Source organism: Diachasmimorpha longicaudata, chromosome 7 (assembly GCF_034640455.1).
Source record: "Diachasmimorpha longicaudata isolate KC_UGA_2023 chromosome 7, iyDiaLong2, whole genome shotgun sequence".
In the NCBI taxonomy this organism is placed as follows: Eukaryota; Metazoa; Arthropoda; class Insecta; order Hymenoptera; family Braconidae; genus Diachasmimorpha; species Diachasmimorpha longicaudata.
In genome coordinates this window covers 467,689-480,854 of record NC_087231.1, presented here as the reverse complement: position 1 = coordinate 480,854, position 13,166 = coordinate 467,689, and the positions used below count along the sequence as shown (strand labels likewise).

At 40.2% G+C, this 13,166-nt stretch overlaps 1 long non-coding RNA gene across 1 annotated transcript; it reads right to left on the bottom strand.

Annotated features, from left to right (window-relative positions):
- Positions 1–4,228: 4,228 nt before the first annotated feature.
- LOC135164281 (uncharacterized) lies at positions 4,229–7,752 on the bottom strand. Its single transcript, XR_010299266.1, has 3 exons — positions 7,026–7,752; positions 6,658–6,948; positions 4,229–6,560 (listed from the first exon to the last, which is right to left on the bottom strand). It is a non-coding gene; the product is annotated as an uncharacterized LOC135164281 (long non-coding RNA).
- Between the last annotated feature and the right edge of the window lie 5,414 nt (positions 7,753–13,166).

Below are 13,166 nucleotides of genomic sequence, written 5' to 3'. Positions count from 1 at the left end.
TAATTGGATCTGAAATGTATGCATTGATGCTTACTGCTAATGACTTTAACCATAAAGCCTCTTTCACAGCCTCATACAAAGCCATGTATTCGGCTTCTGTGGAGGAACTAGCTACCGATGATTGTTTCTTCGTGTTCCAACATATTGTGCATCGATCAAATAACTTAAATATATAACCTGTTGTACTTTTTCGATCCGTACTTTCACCACCTCCCCAATCTGAATCAACATAGCCACTTAAAAGTTCATTAAAATCATTCATAACATATGTTAATTTCAGATCCATTGAACCCTTGAGATATCTTAGAATTCTTTTCAAACTTTGCCAAAGCTCTGTATTATTCTTAGCTGCATAACGACTTAAAATGCTAACTGCTGCGCTTAAATCAGGCCTCGTACAAATCATAATATACATCAAGCATCCAATCAAACTTCTACAAGGTGCCTCACATTTTTCATCCGAGTTTAAAGCAAGAAAATTCAACTTACTCGGGAGAGGTGTACTAACGGAGTTACAATCACGCATATTGAATTTTTCTAAAACCACTTTGATATAGGCACTCTGATCCAACGTTAAAATTCTATCTTTTCGTTCAACTTTAATTCCCAAAAATAATTTGATACTATTTAGATCTGTCATTTGAAATTTACTCATTAAATAATTCTTAAATTTTCTCATAGTTATGACATTAGCCGTTGCAATCACAAGATCATCCACATATAATACAACATAAATATTTTCGGATACATTTCCTCGATTTAAAAAATAAATACAACGATCGACTGCTGAGTTTTGAAAACCTTTTTCAATGAGAGCTTTTTCAAACATCTCAAACCAACATCTTGCAGCCTGTTTCAATCCATATAGTGCTTTATTCAACTTGCAAACTTGATTTTCATTACTTTTTACACCCATTGGTACTTTCATGTAAATTTCCTCTTTTAATGTACCATTTAAAAATGCAGTTTTAACGTCCATATGATGAATTAGTAAATTATGCTGATTTGCAAATGCTACAATGAATCTAAAGCTCGAAATTCTCGCGACTGGTGCAAATACCTCATCATAATCTACCAAATACTGTTGGCTGAAACCGCGAGCGACTAAACGAGCTTTGTATTTTATCGGATTCCCGAGTCCATCATTTTTAATTGTAAATATCCATTTGCAATCGACAATATTTTTACCACTAGGTCTCGTTACTAATGTCCGCGTTTTATTTATAATAAGAGAATTTATTTCATCGTCAATGGCCTTCTCCCATTTCAGCCTATCGTCCCTTGTTTTTATTTCCTCGAACGTTGTGGGTATTTTATAAACAATAGACTGAGCACACAAGAGGTAATCATCTGGCGTTTCGGTTTCATCATACGAAATACGCGGTTGTTTCTGAATTCTTTCGCTTCTTCTAATTTTAATTTTCTTGTCGGTTTGATGGAGACTATCTGCTTCATCTGCAGATTTATTAGGATTTTCTATTACGTTCTGATCAATCGGCTCCAGTGGATCTGAACCACTTACATTATCAGATTTACATCTTTGAGCTTTGTTATTGTCAAATTGACTTACACCTTGCTCATCTGATTTCTCACCTTCAGATCGTTGTCTTTGAATTGCATCTGGCTTATGGCTGCCAGGTATATTCAAACCAACATCACTTTCAAATTTCTCATTATCAGTTTCATTTCTATGAGTTGCCTCCGGTCGGTTAGTACCAGGTATACTCATGTCAACGCCTCCTGATTTCTCATTATCAGGTTCACATCGCCTTTCAACTGGTTCTGACATCACATCAAAATCATCAGTGTGGCGAGGTGGCGGATTTTCTTTTGAAACTGGCCGAGATGTCACGTAATTTACCTCATCAATTATTACATCTCTTACTTTCACAAACTGCTGAGTCTCAACATTCCAAACTTTGTATCCGTTGGATTCAAAACCGACAAGAATACCCTTCCACGATTTTTCATCAAATTTCCTTTTTCTATTTTTATTATGTACGTAAACTGTCGATCCGAAAACTCTCAGATACTCTAATTTGGGCTTTTTACTATGCCACAATTCAAATGGTGTTTTACACAACTGTATAGCTTTTGTTGGAGTAAGATTAATTAAATATGTTGCCGTTAAAACGGCTTCTCCCCAAAATTCTTTACTCAGTGCTGCACCATTTAACATTGCACGGGCTCTCTCGACGATCGTTCGATTCATACGTTCCGCAACGCCATTTAATTGAGGAGTATATGGAACAGTCAAATGATAGCTAATTCCTCTTTCTATACAAAAATCTTTCATCTGGTTTGACAGATACTCTTTACCATTATCGCAATATATATTTACGAGCTTAACGTTAAAATGAACTTCACTCTTTGCAATAAAATCCCTGAAAAATGTGAACACGTCTGACTTATGCGTCATCAAATACGTTACAGTATAATGCGTGAATTCATCAATAAAAGTTATAAAATAATTTTGATTATTAATCGTAGGAGGAGTTATTGGACCACATACATCGGTATGTACAATAAACAAGGGTCGATTTATGTGACTTTTATTTTTTGTTTTCTTGAAGGACAATCGAGACTGTTTTCCGTTTATACAAGCCTCACATAAATCGTCACTCGGAATAACTTTTTTAATATGACTCACATCTTCAAACATTTGTTTATTCTGTAATTCTATAAATTTTCCTTTACCGATGTGGCCCAAACGCTGATGCCATAAATGATAATTATTAGTATTTGCGTTCAATACTTGCATCTTATTGGAATTCACCGTTTCCGTTATTTTAAAATCTAATGCAATTAAATTATTTGTGAGCTTACCGTACATCATCGTTTTACCATTTTTGCGTATCTCCACACCTTTCTCGTCAAATGTGATACTCAACCCTTTTTGCTGCATTCTCCTCACTGATAGCAAGTTGTAGGGAACCTCTGGGCAGTACAGGACGTCATCGATGGTACATTTAATTCCCATGTTTGTCATCACCTTGATGTTTCCTCGTTTTGTGGCTGTGATGAATGCGCCACTTTTAGCGACAGAGATTTTGAGTGGTGGATTTAACTCAATCACACTCGAGAACCTACTGTCATCATTAATAAGATGATCGGTTGCACCTGAATCCAAAATAAATTTTAATTTGTCACTGTCAGTCACTTGATATTCTCCAGTCATGAACGCCAATCCAGAGATATTGTCTTTTGTGGTTGTGCGTGTTGCCTGAATTGTATGGGCTGCTTTGTTCTGGTGGTTTTGGGATCGTTTGTAGTAATAGCAGTCCCTTATTTTGTGACCTTTTCGTCCGCAGTGGTGACACGTAACATGTGGTGCATCCCTGCGGTGTCGGAATGATGATGATAATCTTGGGCCTTTCCCTCGTCTGTTATTTCTCCGATGAAATCCTTTGTAATGTTTTAAATGGTCTTTATCGTTTTCACGTGGAGTCTCTTTTCGGATATGTAACACTTTTACACTTGTATCGTCATTTCTTCTTTTCATCCTTGTCTCTTGGTCGAGGAGCTTCGATTTCACGTCATCCAATGTACTTTCACTGTCTTTCATTGCCCCAATCACTGTCGAAATTGTTTCAAACACTGGAGTTAAACTTTCAAGAAGATATGACACTTTTTCACCTTCTCTCATGTACACTCCTGCAGCTACTAGTTCTGTGACAAGGTCATCAAACTCTTCAAAATGGTCTTTTAAGGTTGCATCGCTTTTCATTTGCAGACGATTCAACCGATTTCGAATTGACACTTCACTTGTTGATGTCTTTCTTTCATAAACAGCATCTAAACTTTCTAGAATAGATTTTGCAGTGCATCCTGGTGTGTCATACTTGAGATAGGAGTTTGACAAATATTCAACTATCGTTGTCCTTGCCTTCTTCTCCTTTTTCTTCCATCGTCTAGTGATAGGATTAGGAGGATCTTGATCAATCACTTGAAGCACATTTAATTCATCTAATAAATTTCGGATTCTATGTTTCCATGGTATGTACTTGCTTCCATCAAACTGTTCAATATTTCTTCTATCCTTCGATTTTGACATTGTCACTTACACTCCTGTATAATTTTTAAATCCTAATCACTTTCACGTCACTTCACTTTTCAGTCCGACTTATCACTAAGATTGTTTTTCAGAAAAATACACAGTTAATACACGATGTGCTCTGGGCCCATAACCTAATGGAATATGGGGGACAGATAAATAACTTTTAATGCAGTGGATTTAAATTTTTAATGTAATTGGTTTATTGAAAGAAAAATACCACGAGGAAAAACTGTCTGTGCCCTACGACATGCCACAGCAGACTAAAATGGTCAACCAGGCCAAAAAGAAAGATCGTCATAATGTGACAAAGGATCCCCAGTTCCCTTGCCACATGATCTCATGGCCTATGTTTATGTCTAGAGATCTCTCTCTCTCTCTCTTCATGTTGATGCATTTTTGAAAGCATAGACTCATAAAAATCAAGTCTCAAAAGACTGAGGCTATATTCCAACAAGTATATAAAAATACCGCTCGATTTAGGGATCAAGAGGGAGTGGGGGATACGTTTTGGGTTTAGGGTGGCCTAGGGGTGTTCTAGGGGCCTAGAACAGCCCTAGCAACCCCTAGGATAGCCAAGAGGCTGAATTTTAAATAAATGATAAGGAGTTAGAAATTAGGATAAAGATTAGGGTTCCCAGTTTCCTCTGATCCTCGAGAAAACAGCCAGAAGGATCTAATCGCGTTGCGCGGATAATACGTTCAGAGATAAAAAGGAAAATAACAATGAAAAATCATCTCCCGATCCAGAGATGCTAGGAGGGTAGAGTAACCCCATTTGAATTTTTGAATGAGGTTGGCGCGCTCGCCTCTGGTTGACACGGAAACACCAGCGCCATTAATACCGAGCACGACCACAACTCGCCTATTGTGATTATTCCCTTGTCAGAAAACACGTGTGACGGACGCTAAATATTGAGGTGCGAATAGAAATAACATTGAGTGCAATAAAATAGTGAAAACTTCTCGTCGACGCGACATCAATTTAAGGAGACATCCTGGAGGCCAAAAGCAACGAGTTTTGTTCGAGGAATAAGGTCGGGGAGGCCATCCGTTGGATCTTTGCCGGTCGTCGCCGGTCGACAATAGAACACGTGGGTAACGAGCCACAGGTGAGATTGCACCATTAATAGCTACGATAGAAGTAAAAACGGTATTTGCGATTTTATTTTTAATTAACTCCTCATCTCGATGCCGCTAAAATTAATTTATGTTATTTTTAGAGAATAAGATCTGTGTTTATAGAAATATGCCACTTCCCTGGGCGAGGGGAAGCGGAGAGAGAGTTCTTGCCGTCTCTGAAAGGAAAAGTTTTTTTTATTTATTTTACTCAGTTGATTATCTCGCGGGCTCACACAAATTCAGAAATCTCGTTTGTGTGGGAAGTAAAATCAATAAAATCAAAAATCCTCTTATGCAGTTGTACGTCTGAGTTGCATTGAAAGCCTTCTTCCCCACTATACGGCGGTGCTCCATCAAGACGGGAATTTTATATAGCGTTCCACATTTCATGTGACGTCAAAGGAAATCGTTGGATAGGATTTTGGATGAGGTAGGAAGGGGAACAGGATAATTCTCCATATGATTTTTGCAAGAAACATTACTGAAAAAATGGATAGTCCAGACCGGGGTTTGAACCCGGGACCTTCCGATTATGCATCGGGTGCTCTCCCAACTGAGCTATCCGGCTCCTAGCCATTTCTTCCATTCACTTTTCTTGCCTATATGGAGCACCGCCGGCCACTTCTTCGCCACTATATTCAACTTGGATGGCTTTTTTTATCAAGGCTGTAAGAATTCCCTGGATATCCTTCTTGCAATCCTTCGATGTATAAGTGACTTGTTTCAAAAAATCCATCTAAAATGTATATTTTTATGTGTTCATTACGTCTAGAATGAATAAAAAAATGATCAAAAAAGGAATAGATACGAAAGCAGCTCGTCGTTTCTTCACACTCGCCACATCCTCTGTAATCTCTAAATTTAACAATTTTTCCCATTCCTCCAATTCCTCTGGAGTCTTCATTGGCATTTTCATTCCCAATTTGTCTTCCATTAGTTCGATTTTCTTTCCCTGAAGATTTTCTGAAGACTTGGAAGCAATTACTGTACGTTGTACAGCCTGTGTGTGGTTACTCAAATCAGCATGGAAGCTTCTTTTGAAATTATGGATGGTGAGACGATTATCACATGAAAGGATACCCTGAGATGTATCGATATAGTCGGCCAAGAACACTGGAGAGAATACCCAATAGTTAATCTACATAATACAGATAAATGATGAAGAATAAAAAAGAGAAATGGAAAAAAGGAGGGAAAGTCAATTCGTTGTGATCTTCACATCGACGAATAGTCTTTGCTAAGTAAATTTTTTACATTTTCGATTTTCAATAAAATCTAAATAGCTTACTTCTCAAAGGATCATTTTTGTTGTCATCACGCAATTTTTGGCGAGATTTTAAAAGTAAGAGTCGTCTTTGATAAATTTTTGCGACATTTGTCGTATCTAAAAAATAATATAAAATGGTAAAAAAAGGCACTCAGAATTTTTCAGTGGGAGAGGGAGAGAGAAAAAGAGGTTCCGAGAGGTGGTTCAAAAATACCTGTCTGTAAGGTCTCTTCCACATTCGAAGAATATGACTTCGGTGACTGACGGAGTGAAGAATTGTTTGTGTCATTCTGGTCGTCATTATCCACTCTTCTACGTTCTTCAACTTCGACATCCTCTTCAGAAATGTCGTCGAGTGGATACTGATTCTCTAAAATCGATCGAGCTCTTTTTTTCGAAATTAAAAGTCCCGACTCACTTTTCTCTGCCTCAGAATCTGTCGTGTCGACTCATGAACGTTGTCTGTAGAGATGGTTGAGCTTCATCTGTGCTTTTTTTATAGAATCTGTAGGAAAGATCAGTTGGGAAATTGAACATCATGAGTAGAGGAATCTTGAATGTTCTCCTGACGCTCAAATATACCTGCTGTAGTCAAAATCTTGACCTTGTAGGTTTCCCATTAAGATTTGGGCGATATTCCCTTCTCGAGCCATTTTTCCAGTTTTGAATAATCCTTGGGAAGTGGGTAGCTACAATAAAAATCCTCCTCCTCGTCTTTTTTTTCTTTTATCCAACTAGACAGGACGATCTCGATTGCAATTTTGCCATCAAGAGTGGTTTCGTTCACAAATTCCACGAGTCGATATTGATAATCATTCGAACCTTGGTCACTCATCTCCTACAAGAAACACTTTCTTAATTGGCCAAACATCATTCCCTTATTTTTAATTTTTTTAAATTATTTTGTTTTCTAGGTTAATGGTACTTTGTAGCGAATAATTGAAGAAATAAAATTGGTAATATTTAAAAAAAAATGAAAATAAAAACGGTAATGCTAAAGCATGGGAATACATTTCATGGTCCGATGAATAAATCCATAAACTTACGTGATCTGATGGAATTCACGTTGAGCTGAAATCTCGTGTACTCGTGAATGCGTTGCACTTGAAGAAACCAAAAAGGGCGCCTTGGCAAAATTGAGAGTATTGGTAATTCACCAAATAAGTCTTCCACAGACACAATAAAATGGCTCCTGTCACTTGTTTTCACTTTTGTCACTGATACCACTTTTTTCTCGTCTCCAAATAATTAATTTTAACACTGAAAATCCTAAAACAGTGGAACGCAGCTTCAACACGTTCACCTCAGATGATGCAATACTACTGACGGCGTTACTACCCCCCCCCCTCATTTCTCAGAATTGCCTTGACGCTATTCCCACTCCTCAATGCTCGTTTGCAACGCAACTACAGTTGGTACATGAGAATCGACCCTTTGAGTTGACAGTTTGATGTGAAAAAAAAAACAGAAAGTCTCTACAAATTGAGAAAATTATACCATTTCCCTCTTAACCTCTACATTGTTAATTCAACAAATGATTTATACAATTCTCCGATATTATTGAAAATAGAACAATTCATTGTCAATCCTGGGCATCGAAATAAGTGGAGTACTATGAAAATGTAACACTGTGGATGCATTGATTGATTTTCTTTTTATTTCTCTCTCTCTCTGCTTCTTTCTCATTCCATTCATTACGGTACATATTTTTCTTCTGAGGAATTGAATTAATAATTAATTAGTCATTTAATTTCGAGTTTATTCATATCCTAATTGTATGAAACAAAATTATGAGTTTTCTAGACAAATCTACATGTCATGACATCAATGATTCTTATAATATTCTTTTGAAGATGAATTTCACACAGAATCTGTATGCAGCAACGAAATTGCATACTGTTTGTTTCGAATTTTCAGTAACATACATTTATATTTTACCTTCAGCAGCGATAACAATTCACAATCTTTGGACCACTGTGTTACCTGACAAACTCCAATTTATTTAGAAATGCATGGTGCACTAAATACATTTTCTAATTCCTTAACCCTAAAACCCTCCATAAAAAAAACATTGGCATTCTCGATATCGCAGGATTGTTGTGCCTTTATTAACAATTTTGTAATTATGAAAATATCTCCACAGATCAATTGCACTACGTTATCGGGCTCCCTTCCACGTAGATTAAAATCACGATAAGTGAGAGATTCCAATGGCTCAAAATTTACTCGATCGTTCTGAACAATAGCCACTTTTTTAATTTTTTTTACGTCTCGAATAGTTTTACGCTTTCGCATTTTCCCATTTTCACATGATTCTTGGACGTCCAATCGATTGATGATTTGTGGTAGAGGCCTAACTCTGCTGCTGACATAATTTTTCAGCTGTCCAATAAAATTTTCTCCCCAAAATGCTGAGTAGTCATATAGAGAAGTTTGGAAATATTCAGCATCATCAGGTATATGGAGTAAATTGTGAAATTTCATAGTCTGAGTCCTCACCATAATAAACTGGCATCAACTCGAAAAAATTCCTCAGTAATTTCCTGGCTATTTGATGATATTTGACGATCCACACATTATTACAAACAATCCGATAAGCCACATAAAGCAACAGAAAGTGTTGGTATTTTTCTGTATCCAAGATAAATTTCAGTAACACACCACCCACATACAGTAGGCAACAAGCATATTGAGTGGCCTTCCAATGTGAAATATCTAATACATCAAAATCTCTACGTTGGAACTCTGAGGGTATCGCAGGCTTCACTGCATCCATTAATTCCTTGAAATTATCTACTTGAGCTTTTGATAATTTGTGCATATTCTTTTTTCGAATGAGCCATTTTTCACCCAAGATTTTCATTGCATTGAGGAACAATCAATGCATAATATCCAAAGGAACTTGCCTCACTGGATCAGACTGGGGGATTTTTGTTAATGGTGATATAAGTGGCTCCTTTGTAATCAGATCTTGGAGGTGGTGTTCAGATTGACTTTGCTCTTCGAATGACTCTTTTGTACGCAAAGGGCATGTCATATCGGGATATATACGTCTTTTATTCACGGTTTGACCTTTCACAGTACATCTTTCGCATGCGTAAAATCCAGTTGCACCTTTTACGCATTTTAGAAATGCTCTCGCTGGAGTATCTGTGGAAATAACTGCTAACTCAAATTTTTATTTTTACCATGAATCTCAACACCTTCATTTATTAATTTTGTCAATTCGTCAACAAAATCTTTGCAATATTTAATTGCATTCTTGGGCTTAGATTTTCCATAAAATAGAGCAACGATAAACGGTGCTGAATGATATTGAGGGTGTAAAATTTTCATGGCAATCGGCCACATTTCACCTTTTGAATGATGATACACCTTCATTCCATCTACATGGACGACCACACGAATAGACTCCTCGGAAAAGACATCTGGAACTATTCGTTTGTATAATCCATTACTGATACCCAGATAAATATATTGGCCTATTCCATTCTTGGCGGTGACTAGGTTCTTGGTTTTTATTTTATGTTTAAAACCTAGCCATTTATGACCTGTCGATGGCAGATTTGTACATCCCAGATTCTTAAAAATTTGTAGAATTTCCGTAACAGCCTTCAATTTGATCGATCCTATGTTATTCATTGCCCATTGACGTAATATTTTTTCCAAACTAGGGGGCTGAATAGGTGCTTTCTCAGGCTGCTGAATAACCGGGGGTTCATCTTCATGTTCATTTTTATTACACCATCATTCAATTCGAAATCATCACTCAAATCTGGTAGCTGTTGATTCGGATCCGTGATGAGGTTATATTCAGTCACATCTATCCAGTCATCGTCCCTACCTAATTTTTCATCTAATAGTTCATCACCACTCACATTAAAATCACATATAAGATTCTTTGAATTTTCTCAATAAACGATATTTCTTTGCTCTTTCAGTCGATTTGCGACTGGTGTATACATTCGGTGCCATGGTTATGTGCGATTGACAGGCATGGAGATTGAGGTTATACGACCTGATTAAGGGGAATGTCGATGTTTAATTTTTAACATGGACTGGGTAGACGTAATAGAATATGTAATAGACAAATAACCATCCTTTATTTCTGCGATTAACACAATAATTATTATCGACAATTGGGCTCGAGGGTTTATCGATTTGAATGTAATCTTGTGAAGGGTTGGGTACTAGGCTTCAATTCAGCATGGCCGAAGCTTTGATTACCAGGCTTTGGAAGCAAGGGCTGGAAATCGCATGATCCAGGACTGGATGCCAGGGTCCAATCGAAGGATTGTATCTCAGCATTATCTAGACCTGGAGACCAGTCTTGGATGACGGGGACGACCAGCTTCGTTGACCAAGCCTTGTAAGCCAGTCCTGGAAACGGCTTGATTCAACTCTAGCTACCAGACTTCGAGAGAGCTTTGGCATCTTGTCATCATCCATACTTAGGTGCCTGCTTTGGCTGCAGGATTGACCAAGTTTCAATGACCAAGCCTTGGGAGCTAGTCCTAGAACCAGCTTGATCATAGACTGGCTACCAGGCTTCAATGAAAACGTTACATTTTATCTTTATCTAGGTTCGAATACCAGGCTTGGATACGAGATGGGCCCAGCGATGATGACTAAGCCTTGGAGGCCAGTCCTGCGAACAGTTTGATTCAAGGCAGGCTACCACGCTTCCACAGAGGCGTGGGATCTTGTCATCAACCAAGCTTGGCTGCCAATCTTAGATGCAGCCTGGGCCAAGCCCAGCACCCACAATCCTTGGATACCAGGCTTGGCAACAGGCTGACCCAAGCCTAGTACCCACCAGCCTTGGATACCAGCCCTGGGTATGAATTATTTGCACCAGGGAAAGAGCCTTGGGCAACCTTGATCCACTAAGGTTCATAAAACAAGACTGCGCCAAGCTTGGGCTGGTTGTAAAAGCCTGGCAATTCCCACCTGGGAACGAATGGCTCCCTCGAGCGTAGCCACCAAGCCCTGACACTCAATGCGGTATTATGAAAACATTACAAAAGGAACCTTGCCAGGTTATGGTTTTCGGAAACCTCGCATGGCCTATTAATCTACTCTACTTACATAATAACAAACACTTATGCCATTACCCACTGCCAAGGGGGGGTTTGGAAAAATCCATACTGTCGGCCGGTTCAGATGACCGAAGGACACTTTGCAACCATGACGGCGCCAGGTCACAAGTGACTGACGTAGGCATGGCTCCCGCGGGGAACCTCGGGGCGGTGGTCCTTGGTGTCAGCCTGACACCCAGAATGTGAAAAGTGGATAAGGGTATTTGGGTTTAAAAGAAATAGAATAGAAGAAGAAGAGGAAGACAAGAGTAGGGGTGAATCTAATTCTCATTCATATCTCCAACCGGGACAGGGTTACCCGGAGAAGGTTACCGGGTTACTGCCCCATGACTCTCGTCTCCGACAACAAGAGCTGGTTGGTCTCATTCATTCATTCACTCATCGTCGCCGCCGTTTTTCATTTCCGCGTACGCTTCCAAGCATTTCAACCACATGCATTCTCTACAAAAATCCGCGAACACGGCGAATGACTCCCTGGACGACACTAGCGCTTGTGCTGTCTGGGGCCATGGGCGATTCCCGATTATTCCCGCGATGCACTCCCGCTGTGGTGCATATATCGGACAGTCCATGATAAAATGCTGGACTGTGTCTTCAGCCTGGTCGCACTCGCAGTTGCGTGATTGGGCAAGGCACCGGTCGTGAAGATAGGACCGGAATTGCCCATGCCCTGTCAGGACCTGCGAGACCCAGTGGTCGCACTCAACCCACTTAGCGTCCAGGCGCGCCGCAGTATCGGGGAAGAACGCGAAGGCGTTCCTCCCGTTTGAAGCCCGCTCGAACCTCCTCCGCCAGAGATTTCGGATCTCTGTTTTTATTTCCTCAACGGCCTCGATCGGGCGGCCGTTGTTACCAACGCGCGGATTCGCGGGGTCTATATCAACATCTCCTATTCTGACCGGAATGCCTTTCTTGGCTTGGTGGCGCGCTGCTCTTTCCCTCAATAATAGGCCCACAGGAAGCACCCCCGCCGCTGCGCAGAGTGCTTCGTGTGAAGCCGTCCTATACGCGCCAGTCACCGTCAGCAGCGCCCTCCTCTGCGGGGTCCGGAGTTTCTTCCAGTCGTACGGCGTGCACCGGTCCACCCACCCGTGGGCTGCATACGACGCGACCGCCTGAAAAACGCCCTGGAAGACTACCTTAACTGATCGGTATCGGAGTCCCCAATGCTTGTGCATTAGGGCCGATAGCCGAGTGCAGAGGACCCTAGCATTTTCCTGAATGTATTCAGTATGGGTCCGGACCCGCATGTTCCTATTAAAATGTACCCCGAGGTACCTGACGCTATCCTTAAACCGAATCTTCTCCCCGGCGAACCTAATCTCGGGTGGGCGGATATCCAACACCGGTTTCACGCGTCGGCGTGTCCTTCGCGCCCGATCCCACCTGTACTGCATCAGCGGCGCTCACTTCTGCGAATTGCATAACAGGACTGTTGCCTCTGTCTTGCTCTTCGACAGTTCGAGCTTCGCTGATGCGCACCACGACGCGATGGGTTCGACGACGGCTCGGCCTATCCTCTCTATTTCCTTACGCGAGTCGGCCGATACGACTGCGATAAGGTCGTCCGCGTAGGCGACTTCGATTGCGCCGAAGTTTTCTTCGATGCTTTTGAGGAGGGCAT